General features: G+C 46.5%; 1 protein-coding gene across 4 annotated transcripts in view; it reads right to left on the reverse strand.

The window, feature by feature from the left end:
- The window catches only part of KLC4 (kinesin light chain 4), a 69,358-nt gene extending 58,047 nt beyond the window's left edge, over nt 1-11,311 (reverse strand). For all 4 annotated transcript variants that reach the window (XM_035111151.2, XM_035111150.2, XM_035111146.2 and 1 more), the window contains exon 1: nt 11,227-11,311. The gene's annotated coding sequence lies outside the window, so the exon portion shown is untranslated. The remainder of the gene's footprint in view (nt 1-11,226) is intronic.
- Nucleotides 11,312-22,563: the final 11,252 nt, after the last annotated feature.

The following is a 22,563-nucleotide window of genomic DNA, read 5'->3' on the forward strand; positions in this document are numbered from 1 at the left end:
CCGTCTTTCCTCACCCCTGGTAGGGATAGGTTCCTCAGCAAGACAGCCTGGCCCCGCGTGGGTCTGTGAGCGTGGGAAGCACCGGGTAACTTGGGGATGTGGAGGCGGGGCGGGGGCGCGAAACTAGAGAACTCCGATTATAACTCTGATTAGAAACCTGCCTCAGCTAAGGAACTTCGTCAAAACTCCGCCTCCGCCATGCTGCACCACACCCGGAGGGAAATGTGGGGGTGGGGATCGCCGGAGGGATCCTTGCACCACGGCACCAGATAAGCTTAAGACGGCCCTGAAGGTAGCCCACCTAGGAGAAAGAACACTCTGATCCTAAACCTCCACTATGTTGCAGGATATCTTCAGGAGCAAAAAAAGGCTAAAGAGTAAACCCCTACACCAGGCACCCCCAAACTTCGGCCCTCCAGATGTTTTGGACTACAATTCCCATCATCCCTGACCACTGGTCCTGTTAGCTAGGGATCATGGGAGTTGTAGGCCAAAACATCTGGAGGGCCGCAGTTTGGGGGTGCCTGCCCTACACAAATCTGGAGTGGAGTCCCTAAGACGGTTGGATGGCGCCTTGCATGACTTCTTTGGGCAACTCCTGCAACCAAGCTGATGCCAAATGTATTGCTCTGCTTTCCTTTTGACCGTATCATTCTGCAGGAGGGACTCTGTCCCAGATTTTATCTTGTGAACAGACCTGGTGAAGGGTGGTATATAGATCTAATAAAATAATCCTATATAATAAAGTCCAAGTGTCCCTGCGTCCAGTTGTCCCGTGTGTCCCTGGGTTACTGCACATGGGCCCCAGGGACACAGGGATTGGACAGCAGAGACTGGACGCACACACGCGTGCTCTCCCCCCCCCCCACCTACCGTTTCCCTGCGGCTGTCAACCGCCGCTCCTGGCTGGACTGAGCGTTGGTGGGGGGGGGAGCGAGAACGTGTGTGCGTCCAGCAAGGACAGGTCCCGGGGTTCGGAGAAGCGCTGCGCAAGCGCTTCTCCGAACCCCGGGATGCCTCCTTCCTGTCCGCAGCTTGGGGAGAGGAACGGAGGAGGAGAAAGCAGCGCTTTCTTCTCCTCCGTTCCTGTCCTCCTGCCGCCGTCAGCAAGGACAGGTCCCAGGGTTCGGAGAAGCGCTGCGCAAGCGCTTCTCCGAACCCCAGGATGTTCTAGCGCCCGTTATTGAACGGGCTGAAATACACTAGTAATAAATAATCAGTGAGGCCGAGTGGGGGTCTTGATGTTTGTGCAGCCCAGGACCTCCATACACACTGTCCAGACCTGCACCCCAGAGAAGTCACTTCAGTGCTGAGAACACAGCATTTTGATTTTACCCACGGAGTTGCCCTCCATTGCATCTTGAGACAAATGCCAACAACATTTACTCTTTGAACAAGAGACACATGCAGGTTTTAAATCCTTGGCTTCTCATACCCATGGCTGTTTCAAGACAATCTCATACGAACTCTGGTCTTCGGATGCAAGCAATCTACTTCGGCCACTTCACAAATACTGATTTCTCCCCCCTTCTCACTATGAAGCACTGCTCCTATGTCAACAGATAGCACAAGCGAAAATCCCTCTGCTTCCTCTCTCAAGATCTTTCTTGACACAGTCTATTAGGAGAGTTCGAAACAGGGGTGGCTGTGTTCAGACCAATGCTGCGAATCCCCCAGAGGTACAAAGGGCTAATTTGTTGTTAGTGTCTGAGTTGAACATTTTCCACACATCAATACCCCTGCTGACAGTGCAGATCTCACAGGCCCAGATGCAGATAATATGCCTCCACTCCATACAGAATAACAGAGGTACTGTTTTAGGTAGGAATTGGCGTGAAGATGCTACTATCGCAGAGTAAACCTACATCAAATTAGACCTATTAAAACATTCAAGTCTGTTTACAGCAAAGCAATCTATACAACTGACACTCACACATCCAAAAAAAAACCCCACATCAGGAACACGTCCTTTAACAGTGATATTCTTCTGGTGTAATTTTATTTAAAGGTAAAGGGACCCCTGACCATTAGGTCCAGTCGTGACCGACTCTGGGGTTGCGCGCTCATCTCGCATTATTGGCCGAGGGAGCCGGCGTACAGCTTCCAGGTCATGTGGCCAGCGTGACAAAGCCGCTTCTGGCAAACCAGAGCAGCACATGGAAACGCCGTTTACCTTCCCGCTGTAGCGGTTCCTATTTATCTACTTGCATTTTGACATGCTTTCGAACTGCTAGGTTGGCAGGAGCTGGGACCGAGCAACGGGAGCTCACCCCGTCACAGGGATTCGAACCTCCGACCTTGTGGTCAGCAAGCCCTAGGCTCAGTGGTTTAACCACAGCGCCACCTGGGTCCCATAGTAATTTTATTTAAGCAAGCACAAATACAGAGACAGAGCCAAAGCGGAAGGATATATACCAGAGGATTCTTGCATGACAATCTGCAGGAGTCTGCAGCAATTTGCAATAGCCAGCAATATATGAAGTGGGGGCAGCTTTTCAGCTGCAATGAGGACAACCCTACTGTGGCATGCCCCCATTCAGTTGCCTACCGTTCTTCAGGGAGCTAGTTAAGGCAACAGGATATTGCTATACAAGCTGCAGAGATCCACAGTTTTGAAAGGCAAAGGCACAGCAGCTGGATTGGCAAGCAATACAAAGGAACAACAAACAAGGAAGAACCAAGAGATATAATTAGTCGGAAGAGCAGCAGCCCAGGTCTAATACACGTTAGCAGCAGCTAGTGAAATACGTTATGGAAGGCAATACACAATAGTCACCAAGGAGCGGCATCTTTTCTGGTGGCCGCCCATGGAAGGCAGAGAAACAACATGCTGCTTGTCAATGGCCAGCAGCACCCTGTGATTATGTCAGTGGCCATGTTGGGTGCTGCTGGCCAGCAAAACAAAGCAGCAACAGGATGATCAGTGCATTTCTTCCTACACACACACACACACACACACACACATTTATTTTTTAAAGTCCCTCAACCAGCTGCTGCCACAAAACTGGGAGGCAGGAAAGCAATAGGTGAGCTCTGTGATTTCCCACCCCCACCCCAACGCACACATTATTTTTAAACTTTGCCTACTGCTCCAGGTGGCTGGCCAGCAGCAAAATAAAAACAAATTAAGAGTGGATGCTGAACTTTCTCCTACACGACTCCACACAATGCACACTTTCCAAAAACTACTCCATAGCTAGAGCAGCTGTTTAAATTCCTGGAGAACAGGCGAAGTTCCAGCAGACTGGAGGAGGGCAAATGTTGTCCCTATTTTCAAAAAGGGGGAAAGAGAGGACCCAAACAATTACCGCCCAGTCAGCCTGACATCAATACCAGGAAAGATTCTAGAGCAGATCATCAAGCAAACAGTCTGTGAGCACCTAGAAAGAAACTCTGCGATCACTAAAAGTCAGCATGGGTTTCTGAAAAATAGGTCATGTCAGACTAATCTGATCTCATTTTTTGACAGAATTACAAGCCTGGTAGATGAAGGGAACGCTGTGGGTGTAGCCTATCTTGATTTCAGCAAGGGCCTTGACAAGGTGCCCCATGATATTCTTGTAAAGAAGCTGGTAAAATGTGGGCTAGACAATGCTACCATTCAGTGGATTTGTAACTGGCTTACTGACCGAACCCAAAGGGTGCTCATCAATGGCTCCTCCTCATCCTGGAGAGTAGTGACTAGTGGGGTGCCACAGGGTTCTGTCTTGGGCCCAATCTTATTCAACATCTTTATCAATGACTTAGATGATGGGCTTGAGGGCATCCTGAGCAAGTTTGCAGACGACACCAAATTGGGAGGGGTGGCTAATACCCCAGAGGACAGGATCACACTTCAAAATGACTTTAACAGATTAGACAACTGGGCCAAAGCAAACAAGATGGATTTTAACAAGGAGAAATGTAAGGTACTACACTTGGGCAAAAAAAAAAAAATGAAAGGCACAAATACAGGATGGGTGATACCTGACTTGAGAGCAGTACATGTGAAAAGGCTCTAGGAGTCTTGGTAGACCACAAACTTAACATGAATCAGCAGTGTGATGCAGCAGCTAAAAAAGCCAATGCAATTCTGGGCTGCATCAATAGGAGTATAGCATCTAGATCAAGGGAAGTAATAGTACCACTGTATTCTGCTCTGGTCAGACCTCACCTGGAGTACTGTGTCCAGTTCTGAGCACCACAGTTCAAGAAGGATACTGACAAGCTGGAACATGTCCAGAAGAGGGCAACCAAAATGGTCAAAGGCCTGGAAACTATGCCTTATGAGGAACGGCTTAGGGAGCTGGGTATGTTTAGCCTGGAGAAGAGAAGGTTAAGGGGTGATATGATAGCCATGTTCAAATATATGAAAGGATGTCATATGGAGGAGGGAGAAAGATTGTTTTCTGCCGCTCCAGAGAAGCGTACACGGAGCAATGGATTCAAACTTCAAGAAAGAAGATTCCACCTAAACATTAGGAAGAACTTCCTGACAGTAAGAGCTGTTCGGCAGTGGAATTTGCTGCCAAGGAGTGTGGTGGAGTCTCCTTCTTTGGAGGTCTTTAAGCAGAGGCTTGACAGGCATATGTCAAGAATGCTTTGATGGTGTTTCCTGCTTGGCTGGGGGTTGGACTGGATGGCCCTTGTGGTCTCTTCCAACTCTATGATTCTATGATTGTTGCTCAATGAGACCAGTGGGCAGTAAAGCAAAGAGGACGCAAATGGGCCCGGCACGTCTCTCCCCCTGCCTTTCAATAAGCCCTTCCATGGGCAGTAAAGCAAAAAGAAGACAAATGGGCACAACCATACTTAGTTCCCCCCTTTTCAAAAAGTCCAAGGGCTGATGGGAGTTGTAGTTCATCTGGAGAGCACCAGGCTGGCAAAGGGTGAGCTAGTGTCCATGGAAAGATTTTTCTCTGTAGAGTGTTACTTTGTTTTGTTCTCTCCCCTTTCTAAGATCACTTCTCCTTCAGTCTCCTTTTGTACCTCCCCTAGCAACTGCCCAGGCCTCCTTGGGAAGGTCGCCTTTTGCAAACATGAATTTACAGCAGTCTGATTGCTTTGTGCTTGTGCAACCATTTAACCAGCAGACTAGAGAGTGCCTCCAATGATGAAGCTGCCACTGTATATGAAAGCACTTTCCCAAACTCCCCACAGCTGAATCATCCCTTTTTCCTACTGAATTAAATGTTAGAACTCCACTCTTCTAGCCAACAGGGCTCATGTTTAGCGTGTGGGAGACTTGAAACTGGGTACTGTTGCCTAGCACATCTGTAAGGATTTCTGAAACTAGGAAATATAAAATGCAATTCAGTGTCTGCACACAGAAGTGAGCCTCACTGAGTTACTCCCGGGTAAATGCATACAGAATTGCAGCTTATGGGACAGTCTCTCCTTCATCAACTTCGGGAAGGACTAGAGATTCTAGTTTTTATCGCTTATTATTAATATTATGTTGGGGAGCTGCCCAGAGTGGCTGGGGAAACCCAGTCAAATGAGCAGGGTATAAATATTAAATTATTACTAAATTATTCTTTTACAACTTCAGCACCACTAACCTCTGCATTCTCCGCACTCCGAAAGACGGCGTTTTCCTGAACCTTCATTCAGCACCAAACTACTTGCACTTTAATCCTTTTAATTACATGCCATTGTACCTGGTACGTGCTCAAGACAATTTAGCCATGGATAATCTTAGTATATAGCCCTATCGTTGCTTCTTAGTATAGGAAGATTAAGACCCGGACAAATTAATTGCTCTCAAATAAGACAGGATAGTTTCTTCAGGGAGAAAGATCCTTAGGCAATGACCAGTCATCTAGTTGGAGAAAGGAGAGGGAATACTCATTTTTGAAGGAGGGAACACAAGCAAGTTACTCTAGGGCTGGAGATCTAAAGGAAAATGGGCTCCATGTCGTAGTCAAGGAATTGCACTCAAGCCAAGGGAAGATCAGCTTGGCCCCATCTATTTGTTAGAAAAGGAACAACTGCAAAGTGCTTGCCAGTAATGACAGGGTGGAAGGCAGGGAGGCCAACAGCAAGTGGAGCCAGAGACATTGGTAGGCACAGCCAATGGATTCTAGTTTTGTACCCATCTTCCTCCTTAGAATCATAGAATCAGAGTTGGAAGAGACCACAAGGGCCATCCAGTCCAACCCCCTGCCAAGCAGGAAACTGATCCTTGCTAAGATCAACAACAGCAACATTGACACTAAGGGAGAAGCTGATTGCTTGTGCTACCCCTGGACTGCTTAGAACAGGGATGGCCAAATTTGGCCCTCCAGCTGTTTTGGGGCTACCACTCCCATCATTCCTAGTTAACAGGACCAGTGGTCAGGGATGGTGGGAATTGTAATCCCAAAACAGCTGGAGGGTCAAGTTTGGCCATCACTAGCTTAGAGGAAAGAAGTCAGCCAAGTTGGGACTGACTGAAGGCAAACTGAAATTGGCATGCTACCGTAGCCTCCACTGGGGCTTGCCTTCCCTTCTTTGCAAGAAAGAGCATCCAGCTCCCACTGCCAGTTGTCCCTGGGACTACAGAACCAGGGTAAAGGACACTCTGGTCCCATCCGGCAGCCACAAAAACACCAGCAAGGGGAAGATCAGCTGGGCCTGAACTGAATATAGATACCCATACATAGCTTACGACTTCATTCTGGCCTTGAAGAACTAATCTCTATCTTTTTCTTACACTCCTCTTTTCTTGTGCATCTTGTTTTTTCAGTAGCGAGCCTGATGAGAGCCTGTTTCTTATGCCTTTCTGAGCTGCTTTGGAGACAATTATCTGAAGAGCAGGAATGGGAAGAATGTAAGGAATAACCTAACAAACCCTTCCCAGTGGGATATTCAGTGTGATGAGCACTTGGTTAATTTTGCTTTTACTGTAAATCAGAAGTTACTTATAGATGTACTTTTAACTACTAGTAGACGACAGTTAGAAACACATACAGGATTATTCCTTTGTTTGAGGTTGGGGTTTAAAAGTTTGCCCTGTGTCAGACAAGATTGAAGGCTGCTGTCCAATTGATTAAAACATGCCTATATTGAACATGTCTTGATTCGTTGTCCAAACCATTTATCGTTACTGTCCAAGAAAAGTTAGCTTGGGAATGTTTTCGAATAGATCACATGAAAGTAGAAATCGGTATAATGCAAAATGACAGTGGATCTATGATTAAGTCATAGCCAGCGTCATTTCACTGTGCTCAAAGTGCTTCATGTTCTTTTCTTTTTTTACACAGAAAAGGTGTTCTGCACACACAAATTCTCCAACCTACAGTTTTAATCTGAGATAAAAGAATAGAACTATCCTAAATAGGATAGATTGGCACGTGTGCTGGAACAACTGCATCAAGGTAAGTATTTCGATCACTACAACAATAATGTTTTTGGATGTGTACAAAGTGTCTAAGAATTGTCAAGCAACTTCTGCTACATTCATCCTTTGTCTGAGAAACATGAACTCTTCATACATATTGCTAACATGTGTTTATGAAGCTTACTCCAAGACAGATCATTGACCCAGCTAGACAACTACCAGCCATGCTAAGGCTGCCACCCTAGGCAATTCTTAAGTCTGACTTCAGGCTAAACACATAGCATTGTGCTGCAAGAGGACCAACTTCCTTAGACCCTTTGAAGGAAGTGCCAGCAATTTGACCTGAGGTCCTTCTGCACCCGGTTTGCATGTGCTCTGTTACTGATCCTCTCTCCAAAAACTACAAAGCAAGGAAGACAGGCAACCACCTTGCTATCTTTCCTATTGCTAAGTGAAATGTGAAATGTTTTCCCTGTGTGCTTTTGCAATACAGTACCAGGTTTCTGGGGTTTTTAAAAATTAAAAACGCACACAGAAAAAGACATGATACCAAAATAATACTCTTTAAAAAGGAGGGGGAAATACATACGCCAGCAGGGCAAAGACTTAACAAGACCTGATGTCCATGTTACAAAGGCAAAAAGAGGCCAACAAACTGCAAAATATCCAGATGTTAATATACCACCCCATAAGTGAACAAAAGTGTTATGTTTTGTGTGGTTGGGGTTTTTTTAGGGCAAAATGTCATGTCTTTTGAAGCCATTCACCAACTGTTAAATGGCTTCAGGTGAACATCATTTAGGGACAATTCATATTCTGCAATACTAGATTTTGTTTAAAATTGGGCTCCTTCATCTTTATTTGTACTCCCTGAAGCAACCTTTTGAAAATATTGTTGAATTACCAAAGCACAAACAGGACATTGATTTTGCCATCAAATGGTACATTTATCACTTCATCAGTAAATATAAGCAACCAAGCACTATCCTTTCAGAAAATAAATTCCGGCTGCCAAACTGTTCTCCCTGTCTTTCCTAGCCAAGTATCATCTTCTGATTAGAAGTTTAAAAACAATAGAGGCAGTGCTTTTTTTCCTAGGGGGACACAGGGGAACGATATAAAATGGAGATTTTCTTGAGTCGAAATGAGAGTAGCCCTAAACGTTTATTTTTAAATAGAAAAAAACACTCAATAGAGGCACCAACACAAAGCACTTACTCTTTAGGACAGTGAAGGGCAACCTTTTGAACTTGGTATGTCAAAATTCGCCAAAAAACCGAGCATAACTTGGGTGGTGTGTCACTTCAGAAAAAAAACCCCATAATTTCACGATATTTATAGTTTAAATAACAAAAATGTATAATTGAAAAACTAATTATTTAACCAAACCAAAAACCCCTTATTTATCAGAAAGTGCCCAGATTTGTTAAGCTTTTTTGGGGGAGCTGCTAACCAAAGTTTTGGAGGTTTTTTTGGGGTGTGTGTGCAAAAGTTGCTTTGCTTTTTTGGGGTGGATGCCCCAAAGCTGCTGTGCTTTTTTTGGGGGGGGGGGAGAGAACAGAAATAAATGACGAATAATACCTTCGCTGGAACTAACATGCAGCACCAACATAGTCTGCCAAAGCGCAAAAAAAACCCAGCACAGAACGGGTTAAAAACCGAACACTGTTACACCCAATCATAGTCTGCCAAAGCGCCAGGAAAAAACAGCACAGAAAGGGTTAAAAACCAATCTCTGGCTACCAGCAACAACAACAACAAAAAAGGATTCGGGTTTTAACAGTGGAGATAAGCTGTAGCGGAGACAAGCTCTAGCGGAGACAAGCTGTAGGAGGAGCGGGAGAACAAATGGGGGAAAACAAAACAAAACAGCGTGACTGGGCCGAGGGGGCGCGTGCCAGCAGTGAGGGCTCTGCGTGTCACGTCTGACACGCGTGTCATAGGTTCGCCATCACTGCTTTAGGAGAAGCATGAGCCAGGTGAGGGTGAAGCATCACCACCTGGCTGGCCACAGTGTGAGGCTCTTAATCATGTGGCCCTTTGGCACAACTGATCGTGATTCATGTTCAATATATCTATCTGCAGAAATTCTAAATACACTAAAAAGCTGTGGTAGATGGATGTTCCCAGTGCAGATCCAGTGCACCTAATAATTTAGAGAGAAGACTTGTTCAAGTAAAGCGAGACCAACTAGTTCACTCAGACATGCAACACACGTAGCTAGGTACATCTAACTCTGCCAAGCATTGCAGCAGTAACTCAGGTCACATTTTGCTTCCCCAACATAGAATTTGGGGAGCTGTAGTTTGTTAAGGGTGCTGGGAATTGCAGCTCTGCGAGGGATAAACAAGTTTCCAGGATTGTTTGGGGAAAGCCATATGCTATAAATGTGCTTGAATGTATGTTGCGGGTGTGACCTCAGTCCTTTGAAAAAGAAATGCCTAAAGTCGCATCAAATAATCCATTAAATTCCCTGTTGCATGAGGCCACAGCCCACAGCCGCACGGTGAGATAGCATCATGATTATAAATAGCAGGTCAGTGCCACATACACAGCAGACCTTGAAACTAAGAACAAGCATGCCAGCTCCTCCCATAGTTTCCCAGAGCTGGTTTCAGAGTTCAAAACAGCATCAGACATCTGAATGATTAACAAGAGGATGACAGGAACCCAGCAGCCTATTTAGGTGGGAGTTGAGGAAAAAGCACAAGGCAACAGAGAGCCCAGACAGTCCTAAATTCTTTGTAAAAACGGGACAGGAATTGGAAAGTGGTAGCACCATGACAGAATGTTGCATCAGAGGACTTTTAACCACATCCCAGCTAAGCAAAACATGCCACATGTATTAAATAGTTCTCTGGCATTAAAAAAAGAAGACGAAAAGAAAATGGGTAAGGAAGACTCTTGTGAGAATGAAACATCCTTGCTCCACGGTTCCTAAAGAAAGGCAGAACTCGGTAGCCGCGGCTGCTCCCAAATCAGGAATCTCAAACCCATCGTCGGCTAAGGCAGCTGCCACTCTTCATTGCATAATCCTAAACATGTTTATGGGAAGTACAAGACCCTCTGACTTTAGTGTGACGTATGACTGCAGCCAAGTCAGTCCGATTTTACGCAAATAAATCCACGCTGATAGGGGCAGCCTTGAATCATGAGGAGGAGATAACACCACAACAGAGAATAAACGGCCGCAATAAAAGAAATAAGCCTTGTGGCTCCCACTGCCAAAGCAAACCTGGTATCTGCCCCAGCAGCTGCAATGAACCAATTTTCCTGGTCAGGTCAGGAAGCAACTTGTGATCAGTGAAGACTAAGCCCAAATAGGAGATTGAGATAGGGAGAAAAGCCTTTTCCCCTGGCAGCCTACACAACTGCTGTCAGTAAAGGAGTGGCAGGAATCCTGGGCATCTGCCCTTCTATCTTCTATTAGCCTGGAGCAGAGTCTTTTGCTTTGCCAGCACAGCAGAGAGCCACAGCCCTACAGAAGCCAAAAACAAACAAACTGCAACAACCTTTTGCAAGTGAGTCAGGCATGAGCCATTGGCAACGAGGGGAAGAAAGAACACGACAGACGCATCTGAGATACCGCCAGCTTGGAAATCGGGGCTGAAGCAGTGACAGGGCTCGATCCCAGCAACCGTGTTTCACGGCCAGCACTCAACCTTGGAACGTAGGGACAGACAGCAGTGCTCCTGAGCATGTGCAAAGTTTGATCGCCTTGCCCCTAAGGTTGGTGGGTGGGGGGGAGAAGGTGAAAGCAGACTACCCTTCTGAGGCCTACCCCCCCCCTTTGGGGCAGGACCACCCTGCTGCCAAGAGAGCAACAATAACACTCTGCCAGAGACTGGAAGGGGGCATATCATCCATTATGAAAACCAATCGCCGTATTCCAAAGAGGCAGAAAGAAAGGCAACGAAAGCTCCTACCTGCTGCTTTTTCAGGGACAGCCTCGTAGGATGGATGGCTAGCCACGCATGCGCAAATGGCTCGCGCTATCACTCCCTCGCCGCCGCTCCCCCCCCTCCGCCCGTCCAACGAGGCGGCGCCGCCGGCCGTTCCCGACTGGAAGGAAAAACAATCCTCATTCTAAGCTCCTCCCAATCCTGCCGCGGCCCCTTTAAATCCAACATGGCGCAGGACGCGCTTGGGGAGATCCTCCCTATCTCTATGGGCGTGGGGAGGGGGCGGGGCGTTTTCAGTCAGGTGACCGCGAAGACCCCCCCCCCAACCCGTCAAGCCTCGCCAGTTGAGTTTCGTTCGCAGAAACGAGGGAAAGGAGGAGTCTCTGCCCTGTGTTGTCCATTCAGACGTTCGCTTCGTTGCTTTGTCCCCCTATTTCCAAGGCCTTTCCAAATCCCTTCACTTTTTAATTTTTAAAATAATTTTTTTATTTATACTTTTCAAATTTATACATTTCATTAGTTTTACAATCAATACAGTATTTCAAAATTTGACTTCCTTCCCCCTCTTTCTGCGGCTCCTAAAATTTATTTTTTTAATATCTTCTTCATATCCAAATTCATTTAACTTGCTCATTAACTTGCTCAGAGTAAATATACACTCTTATAAAACTGCAGGTTATTACATTAATCCTGCCAATGTTTTTAACTGTTTGCCATTTATCTGTAAATATTCAATAAACCATTTCCATTATTTTATAAAAAAAGTTTGTTTACTTGATTTCTTATACTTCTGGTAAGTTTTGCCATTTCTGCAAATTCCGTAAGTTTTTGTATCCACCCTTTCCTGAGACTTTTGCTTCTTTCCACTTTTGGGCAAGTAACATTCTTGCTGCTGTAGTAGCATACATAAATACAGTAAATTTCTATACAATTTAGGTAGTTCTGTCCCCATAATGCCCATAACTTTAAAAAAAAGAAATGAAAAATGATGTTATTTATTTATTTATTTTATTTATTTATTTATATTATTATTATTATTATTATTTATAATGATTTATTTTCAAGAATGCAAAGCAAGGATGTAAGGAAAATGAAATAAACCACCACGGCAAGAGGAGCTGGTGAATAAGCAATAAGCGTTCTCACATAGTTTTCCAAAATTATCTCCCTTGAATGAAAAGGGCACTCTACCCCTTCACTAGATTGATAATCATATAGTTTTATTATTTTAATAATATTTTTAAAATAATGACAATAATGTACTACTCTTGCACGTATGTATATGGAGCTTGAGGCGGTGTGTGTGGTTCTTTCCGTCTTAGCTTACCCTCACAACAGCCAGGTGAGATACCGTAGGCCAGGCAGAGAGAGAGAGAGAGATAATGGAGATATTGTAATGGAGGTACAAAAATTTGGATCACTATAAAAGATGCAGAAGGAAAGACCCACAAAGGGGAAGAGGGAAGTCCAGGAGATTCTTTGGAATCTTGTTCTTATATAGTATGTTGTTGTGTGAATGTAAATTTTAATATGTGTTAGGGAATTTTATAGGGGGGGGGCACCCAAACGAGGCTTCATTTGGGAATCAAGATTGGCACTGTTATAAGGGGCAGGGTAAGAGGAATTTGCCCCCATGCATTACGAGACTACCAATGTACAGAGAGGGGACAGTTTAGCCAGAGAGAAGCCATTTTCTTGACTTCATGGTTCAAAAGTCAAGAGAAGCCTATTCTGCCGTATCAAGGTAAATTAATCCCCTGCTGACCCAGACAGTTCCTCCAGACCTCTTGGAAAACACACGCACCCTTTTACATAACCCATTGCTAAATCCTGTCTCACACCCACATGGAAACTTGCATAATCGCACCTCCAGCCAGATAACCAAAAACGATAACGATCACCCATTCTCGGAACTTCCACCCTCCCAAATCCCCGCCTGAGGTGCCCTCCCTTGTACTTTTCATGACCCAGATTCAGCTGAACCATGGACCTTTTTAAGATATATATATTTATCCCTAATAAACTATTCCGTTGTTCCTTTAGTAATGTTATGGTGTCCTCTATCATGTTACCCGATGCATCTCCCTATTCTCTACTCTGTATGAAACTGTATCTATTTACGAAACCGCAATAATATAACCTTGCACTGATACCTTGAACCTTTCTATCAAATTGTACCTGTTTAAAAAATCCTGCCATCCTGAAGAATTAATTGTTTGACTCTACTATTTGCAAAGGTTTCCACTTATGCACCCTTCTAAGCTTTTAGTTCGTTGTCCTTGATAAAATGTTATAAGCTGTCAAACATCGCTCTGAACTGTGAACGTTTTACCGCTGTTAGAATTGTATCCTCTCTGTGTATTATTAGTTACTGTATAATATCTTCTTCTTCTTTAACTTTAAGTGTAGTCTTTTCTCTCTATTGCAAACGTTGAATATTTGTATAAACTTTGTTGCAAGTTAATAGGCACCTCTGTGGCACAACATATTTTACGGACTGTTTCCACTTCTTCTTGATACCACACTGCCACCTAGCCAGTCTAAAAGAGCACGACTCAAATACACACTTTCAGTGAGAACAACAATTTTATTTGATAAACAGGTGTTATCAACAATCTTCCCACATCCGCAGAGTCTTCCTGTCAAACAATAAGGAGACATGCATAATCATTACCTGGACTATCACCATGATATCTTACATCAAGAATTCCATCAACCCCTTTGTCCTCTCGCGATTACCCCCTCCCAGAACCCATTTCCCCACCTTTTATGCAATTCTGTACTATTGGAAATGAAACCTATAAATTTGTGAAGCTTCCTTTGTTCGGGGTCCCTTCACTTCAACTTGCTTGTGTGGACGGATCGCTATTGCAATAGCTTTATTATTTAATTAATAAAGTACCTTGCTTCGTACGTCCTGGTTTGGCCTCTGTTATTTGGTAGGCAGGAGACGCTCAAACTTCGTCTGCCTGCCAGGATACCTGGACTCTTCCTGGGTCAAGGATCCACTTAATTCTAGGACCGTGTAGCTCTGCAAATTTTTACAACAGTTTGGCGACCACTTCGGGGACCCAGTTTTGCCTTGAGCTCCGGGTTCACTGAGGAAGGGGAGCCCAGCGCGCCCTTGCCTCTTTTGCAGGGGGGTAAACCAACCTCAGGACCCGAGGCGCTTGGTAGTAATTGAGAGTCCAAGCGGGACCCCCAGGACGAAGCAACGTTTAAAGGGACAAGGCTGTTTTTCTTCAGGAACCAGTGGGAAGCTGGAGACAACGGGATTCGACTGAAAGGATCGGTCGTGAGTATTAAAAGGGGACACGCGGTGGGCTGATTACTGCAGCAACTACAATTCTAAAACTTCACTCTTCACTGTTCTCTCCTTTTCTGTTTCTTATCTTGGGCTCTAGTTGCAGCTAAGCTGTAAAGGCATAAGGGATAAAGAAGAATTAGAGCCTTTGGGATCCGTCCTTTCGTTAAACGAAATACCCAGAAGGACGGACCCAGCTCGCTCCTGCCAATCTGCGCAGGAGTTCTGAGCAATCTACCCAACCTTTTTTCCGTATTCCTCTGCTCTTAATCTTCGGGTGAAGCCGCCCCTAGACACCCCCGATCCCCACCGGGAAGTGACGGGGTTGTTCTAGATCGCAAGGTCACCCGTTCTTTTCAAAAAACCTTCCTTCCAAGGCTAACCACCCGGCATTGCGTGGGCAAGCGTCCAGGGCAGGTAGTCTTTCTATTAGATTGTAAGAGGCAGGAAAGTTGCTGCAGGACCCTAGGCAATTGATGACCAGAAGGGGGTCCTTAGGTATCTAGCTGCACCAGGCCGCCTAGTAGTTAGTGCACGCGAACGGCAGGCAGGAACACCACAAGGACGTGGGGGTGAGTCATAGACTCGGGAAGTTAAGAGTGTCCAGGAACAGGGTCGGGGACCCAGAACTGCAGTATAAAGAGCCAGAATAAACATGGGTGCGCATAATTCAAAGGAATTCCTGTCCCAGACTCCCAGCCGTGGCAAAGCTCAATGGAAGCTTCGCCAAAGTGGGGACTCTGAGGATGAAAGCCCATTACAATTCATATTCGAACATTGGCATGAATTACCTGGGGTGGAAAAACTTGACAAAAATCGGCTAAAAAGACTCTGTCAGAAAGACTGGATCCGCGTCACTGCGGACCATCCAGAGGGGGAAAAATGGATCCCGAGAGGTTCCCTTAATGCCCAGCGAATCTCTGCACTAAGAATAACACTGGAAGACCAATACCCCTTGCAAATTCGATATCTCAACTTATTTGAAAAGGCAAAAATCCTTCTTAAAGGGACTGAAGGTCCAACAGCCCCACAAATGCCAGTAATAACGGAAAGGAGTTCAAGACCCCCACCGTACCAGGAAACAATTATAGAAGAGCCGGTAGACCAGCTCTGCAGCCCTGCCGAAGCCCCGGCACCATCTCCTTCTAACGCAAACAGACAACGGGAGGCTGAGGTCCAAGACTCCCGGAGTGCAGTGGAGGGCGGATCTGTAACTCCTGCCATGCCTAGTCTAAGTCCAGCACCTCAGGGCAACCTCGAAGCCCGAATTCCTGCTGAAGTACCCCCCCAGCTAAGTCCTGTTGCTAGCAGAACTCGTAGTCGTGACCCAGAAACCAATTTAGTGGAGCAACTAGTGACAGTTTTATCGGAATTAAAGGGATCGTCCACAAAGGAAAGAGACCCCATAGAAAAGGAACCAGAGGCTACCGAGAAAACCCAGGGACAATATCCCTTAAGGTCAGTCCCAGTTTCAGATGGGACGAACTTCGTCTATTCCCATGTTCCCTTTTTAACCTCAGACCTACTGAATTGGGCTCAGCAGATGTCGACCTTAAAAGACAATCCTGACATGTGCTATCGTAAAATTGCCATTATTTTTTCTACTCATAATCCCTCCTGGGCAGACGTACACATGCTCCTGAATGGTCTTTTTAATGAGCCCGAACGGGAGGAGATTTTAGAGAAAGCAACAGAAGCCCTAAAATTACCTGATGTCCAACTCAATAAACCTGCAGGGATCGAGCCTCTAACTGCAGCCCAACTTAGAACCGAACCAGAATGGGACTATAACACCACGCCTGGGATTTGGTATCTGAAGGCGTTTCGAAAAGCCATCTTACATGGGATAAGGCTCGCGGGAAAAAAATCTACAAATTGGACTAAGATCAGGGAGGTAACCCAAGAACCTGATGAAACTCCCACCGCCTTCTATACCAGGCTAATAACCGCCTTTCGAACATGGGGGGGGATCGATCCTGATACCCCAGACAACCAAGTAGTGGTGAAAAGCTTCTTTAAAGACCAAGCTTGTCCAGACATCAGAAAATTCCTCTCCCTCCAAGTAGCCTATGAAGGGAAACCCATGAGTGAGATCCTCGGGCTTGCGAAAACCATTTATGATGGAAGGGATGAGAAAAAGAAAAAGGAGGCAAGGAAGGAAAAGGAGGACGATGCTAGAGTCCTCGCCTTGGCTTTGAGTGCAGCCAGTACCGCATATAACCCCCAACCTAGTTACCCCTTCAGAAATTCAAAGGCTCCCACACAACCTAGAGGGATGAACGCACATGCAAATCGACAAGCCTCTCCTTACCAAAGGGCTAACAATGTCCAGCATCGAGAGACCACCTCTCAATGCTTTTTCTGCAATCAAATAGGGCATTTCAAGCGAAATTGTCCATTATTCTTAAATACCGTGGCACCAAAACCAGCTCTAGGGATGGGATCCAATGCAGCACAAAACCCTAACCCGATAGCGCCAAACCCTTTCCAGAATCAGCGCCCATTCCAACTACCGCTGGAATTTAACCAGGAGCAAATGCAACCCACTCTTAATTCAGAGACTAACCAATGACAATTAAACGGGGATCCTTCAAACCTTGCCCTGGTATGCCCGACAATTGCCTTATCAGCCCATGACCCCATATGCACAATCACCATAGATGGCCATGAGTATCAGTGTTTACTAGATACAGGGGCAACTTTCTCAACTTTAAACGACAGTCATCTGAGGTCCAGTCAGCAAAAACAACGTATAATGGGCATTGATGGGATCCCCAGGACATGCGCTCTTTCAGAGCCAGCGAAAGTAACGATAGGGCCCCTGACTGCTGAGCACTCATTTCTACTGACCCCGAGCCCTGTCAACCTACTAGGGCGAGACCTACTATGTAAATTACAGGCAACTATAACTTGCAGCACTGAGGGTATCTACCTCCACATGCCAGAAGAGGCGGCAGTCTCCTTTCAAGGCATTTTAAAGGAAGAAAACCTGACTGATTTAGAAATACCAACCCCTCTGATTGACAAGGTACCAGTTCACCTATGGGGAAATACTAATACCTCTGTGGGACTCTTAAAATCGGCAGATCCCGTTGTTATTAAATACCGCACTGATGTCCCATACCCCTCCATCAAACAGTACCCCTTGCCGCAGGAGGCAATAGAAGGATTGAGGCCAATGATACAGGATTTTATGGATCAAGGCATCCTTGTTCCCTGCGTCAGCCCATGCAATAGTCCACTCCTGCCGGTACGCAAGCCATCACCCCCGGGTGCCCCAGTTAAATACAGGCTTGTCCAAGACCTCAGAATTATCAACAACTTTGTGATACCCCGCCACGCCATCACCGCCAACCCTAATACAATTTTGACCGGAATCCCACCAGATAGTACATATTTCAGTGTCATTGATTTATGCTCCGCCTTCTTTTCCATAAGAGTGCATGAGAAAAGCCAATTTCTGTTCGCCTTTACGTGGGAAAAAGGACAGCTGACTTGGACTAGACTCCCACAGGGATATGTAGAGAGCCCAACAATTTTTGCTTGTGCATTGCATAGGGACCTACAAGACCTCTCCTTTCCTGCTGGCTCCTCCCTTTTAATATATGTAGATGACTTGATAATTTGCTCCACCTCCGCAACTAATTGCCACATGGACACCGTCCATCTACTAACCGCCCTTGCCGACAAGGGCCACAAGGTCTCACCAAAAAAACTACAATATTGCCAAACTGAAGTAAAATACTTGGGCCACATAATTGGCCACGGAACAAGAGCTTTGACAACTGAAAGAGTAGATGCTATAGCTAAGGTTCCCCTGCCAAAGACCAAGAAACAGCTCCGCGGGTTTCTAGGAATGAGCGGATTTTGCAGGTCATGGATCCCAGGGTATGGAGAATTAACCAAACCCCTTGTAAAGATGACTAATAAGGACGAACCAGAACCCCTTGAATGGTCCAAAGAAAGCCTACAAAATTTTGAAACTATCAAAAGGGAACTGAGGTCCGCTCCAGCCTTAGGATTGCCAGACTACCGTCTCCCCTTTTCGCTGTTCGTGCATGAACAGAAAGGGGTAGCCTCCGGAGTTCTGACACAAACCTTCAGAGGCCAGGAACGTCCTGTCGCCTACTACAGTATTCAATTAGACCCGGTAGCTAAGGGGACTGTAGGTTGCCTCAGGGCAATTGCTGCCGCTGCGGAATTAGTGGACAGAGCCCTAGAAATCGTTCAAAATCAAGAACTAATCCTAAATGTACCACATGCTGTAGCCACCTTGTTAAACTTACGAAACTGTCAACATTTTAGTAACGAACGACTAAATCAGTACGAAGCTGCCCTGCTCACACCATCCAACGTGCGCATTAAAAGAGTCAATACCCTAAATCCAGCCACCCTACTGCCTCTGCCCGACGACGGGACCCCCCATCACGATTGCACCTTAGCAGTCCGCTTGGCCGAAAGGCCACGGGAAGATTTAGACCACCTTCCCTTGGAAAACCCAGATATCTCAATCTTTACAGATGGAAGTTCCAAGGTCGTGGCTGGAACAAGACAAACTGGGTACGCTGTGGTAACACACGACACCATCCTAGAAGCTGCACCTATAAACCCGCGCTACAGTGCGCAGGCAGCTGAGCTTATTGCCCTTATCAGAGCTTGCGAATTGAGTGAAGGCAAGCGCGTAAATATCTATACTGATTCCAAATATTGTTTCGGACTGGTACACGCTACGGGTACCCTCTGGAAACAGAGGGGATTCCTAACAGCTGCAGGAACACAAATCTCTCACGCACCGCTAGTGAAAAGACTAATGGACTCCATACATTTCCCGAAGGCCATCTCAGTAATACACTGCAAAGCACACACAAATGGCACGGACTTTGTCTCCTTAGGGAATAGTATTGCGGACGCCGCTGCCCAGAAGGCAGCGGCCATGAGAGGGGAAATGTATGAAAATGAATTTCAAGCCATCTTAGTTCCAGCCGATGTAGACTTCAATCGAATGTATCGCACCGCTAGTGTAGAAGAAATAAGCTCATGGCAACAACTGGGGGCACACCAAAGGGACAATGCGTGGGTTTTGCCGGACGGACGTCTAGCAATGCCTAAAGCCTGGGTACCCCGCCACCTCCGGGTTTTACACAATTTCACACACTGGGGAGCAAACCGCCTAGCAGACAGCATCCTTAGGCATTGGTATGCCCCAGGTGCACACCAATTTGCGAAGGCAGTATCCAAAAATTGCACCATCTGCGCCGGATTCAACCCAAAACAAGAACCACGCAAACCACCAGGGTCTAGACCTTGGGCATATATACCCTTTGAAAGCCTACAACTAGATTTTGCAGAACTCCCGAACTGTATGGGGTTTAAACAATTACTTGTCATAACAGACCGACTTTCAGGTTGGCCAGAAGCTTTTCCATGCAAACGAGCAAATGCTCAAACCGTTGCCAAAATCCTCATGCAGGAAATAATTCCCAGATACGGAGTTCCACGTCGATTAGACTCTGACCGTGGGACACATTTCGCTGCAGAGGTAGTTCAGTCTGTCACCAAGGCATTTGGAATTAAATGGGAACTCCACACCCCGTACCATCCGGCCTCTTCAGGTCAGACGGAGCGGATGAATGGACTTATAAAAACCCAATTGGGAAAAATCTGTAAGGCTACCGGGCTAAAATGGATAAATGCTCTTCCGTTAGTCCTACATAATATTCGTAGCCAGCCGAGAGGACTCTTGAAACTATCTCCCTATGAACTCCTGTTCGCCAGACCCTCCCCGACTCATACCACCCAACTCCCCGTCTCTGAGCTAGAGACTGGGGAAAACGAACTGACTGTATATGTTACACAATTACAACGACAACTAAAGAAACTACACCATTATGCAGCGACCTGTCAGAATGTTCCCCTTGATGTCGATGCTCACTCCTTCACGCCTGGACAGTGGATTTGGGTTAAAACTTACAGGCGAGCCACCTTACAACCCCAGTGGGAAGGACCCTACCAGATTCTCCTGACGACCCCAACTGCAATCAAGGTCTCTGAACGTTCTGCCTGGATTCATCACACCTTCTGTAAGTCCGCACCAAACCCCAACGACCTGGGTGACGTTGCAAGGACCTCCCCATCTTCCATCAACTCCACCGAAGACACCGTCCCACTCGACAATCCCGCGCCAGCCATCGAATCCCCCCAAGACCCTCCCGAGGAACCCACCTCGATCCCAATAACAGCCAAGGAAGGTGACCAAGGAGACCTGGAGAAGTGGATGTCAAAGATCCTTGTAGTACCTGAACCAGACGACCCAGATCATCCACCCATACGAATGCAGTTCCGGAAACAGAAATGCCACGACACCGGGAGCGGGACCTGAAACCCCAGTTTTTGTTTTACCTTCCCTTTCTCATACCACCTTCCCAAAACCCAACCCAGTTTTCCCACCCTCCTCCCTTATCTTTCTCAAACCCAAAAACCACCACCCCCTCCCTTCCCTAACTGTATCGTGTCTGTCGAGTTCTTTCTTTATTTTTATACAGATTTTCGCCTCTGCCAACCCGTGAGATGGACCGGACCCTGCTCCTGGGATACTGTCTCGCCTTCATCACCTACGTCGCAGCCCAGCAGCTCAATTGTGGAGAAAATCCTTCTGAGTTCTTCTTCCTGGATCATCGGACCGTCGACTCCTCTGACCCTACTTCCTTGAACAACCTTGGAGACTTCAAATTCTGCCTTCCCGGAACTAAGAGGTGGCTACCACATGCCTTTCGACCCCAACTGCGAGGCACCCAAACCTGGGAATTACTTATAAGGTCTGCCTCCTTCTCTATATTGGGACGTGCTTTCTTTACCCTTGACCATTCCTGGAACCGGTTAACTTGCCACAATGGAACTTCTCATCAGACCCAATGGGGCACCACTATTAAGACTTTTGACCCCGCAGAACAAGGACAAGGACTTTGGGGGGAATACACGGACTCTATGCATTATGACTTTTGGACTTATGGATTCATGTGTACCAATCCATCCACTGCTACGACCATTCAAGGTATCTGCGTTCGAAAATTTTGTTGTATATGGGACATAGGGACGGCATCAACCTGGGAAGGAAATAGGTATGTCGAGGGATGGTTACACTCAGTTGGAGGTGGGGCTAGTACGGAATGGGACCATGTAGGACCCCAGAAATGCGGGGGAGTCTCAACTGACCTACACTTACTCCACCGACAGGACCCTTTACAGCCCCTCGGCACTGCCCCTAGAAACGTCAACCTTACAGGACTTCCCTTGCCCCCGCGCATTTCCGATATCTCTGCATGGCAAAGTAATACGTACGTCCAGCTCCTTCAGCGGGCCGCCCATGCCACGAATTTAACTGACTGCTGGATCTGCACCCATATCCCATCCCACATAGAGCAGGGAGTGCCTTTCGTTGCAAACCCCCTCACCCTCCAACAGTATAAGAGTACCTACCTCCTGAACCGGAACCTTACTTTCTTAAAGCCCACTTCACAGTATATATACCTGAGTGGTGAGTCCCAAGGACCCATTTGTAGAGAATTTACAGGAACTGGAAGCCATGTGGGTTCTAGCAAATGCCCCGTTACGATCTTAATAAACCCCGGAGAGGACCTCACCTTAGTCAGGAATCACACGCATTCCCGTTCTTACCCTGATCTCAAGTCTGCCCTGACAGCCGTCTTGTTCCCGTTCATTCAAGAATCACCCATTGACGGTCTCATAGAAGCCTTTAGCACCGGACGAATTGGGAAACCCCTCAGCGGGCTATTCTGGCTCTGTTCCTCCCGAGGTTATACGTGGGTCAGTATTCACATGAGAGGATCCTGCTTCCTCGGCCACATACACCCAGGGTTCCGGGTAACCCAGGACTTACCTACCGGCCGCTTGAGAAACAGGAGGTCCCCGACTACCCCGTTAAAACCTAAGGCAAAGGCAGAGACCTGGCTCCGCGCAGTGTTCCCAGCCTATGGGGCTTTCTCGAACCATATGGACATCTTAAAACTAACGGATATTTTGTTGCGGTTCATCAATGA

The sequence above is a fragment of the Zootoca vivipara genome, chromosome 3, assembly GCF_963506605.1.
Source record: "Zootoca vivipara chromosome 3, rZooViv1.1, whole genome shotgun sequence".
In the NCBI taxonomy this organism is placed as follows: Eukaryota; Metazoa; Chordata; class Lepidosauria; order Squamata; family Lacertidae; genus Zootoca; species Zootoca vivipara.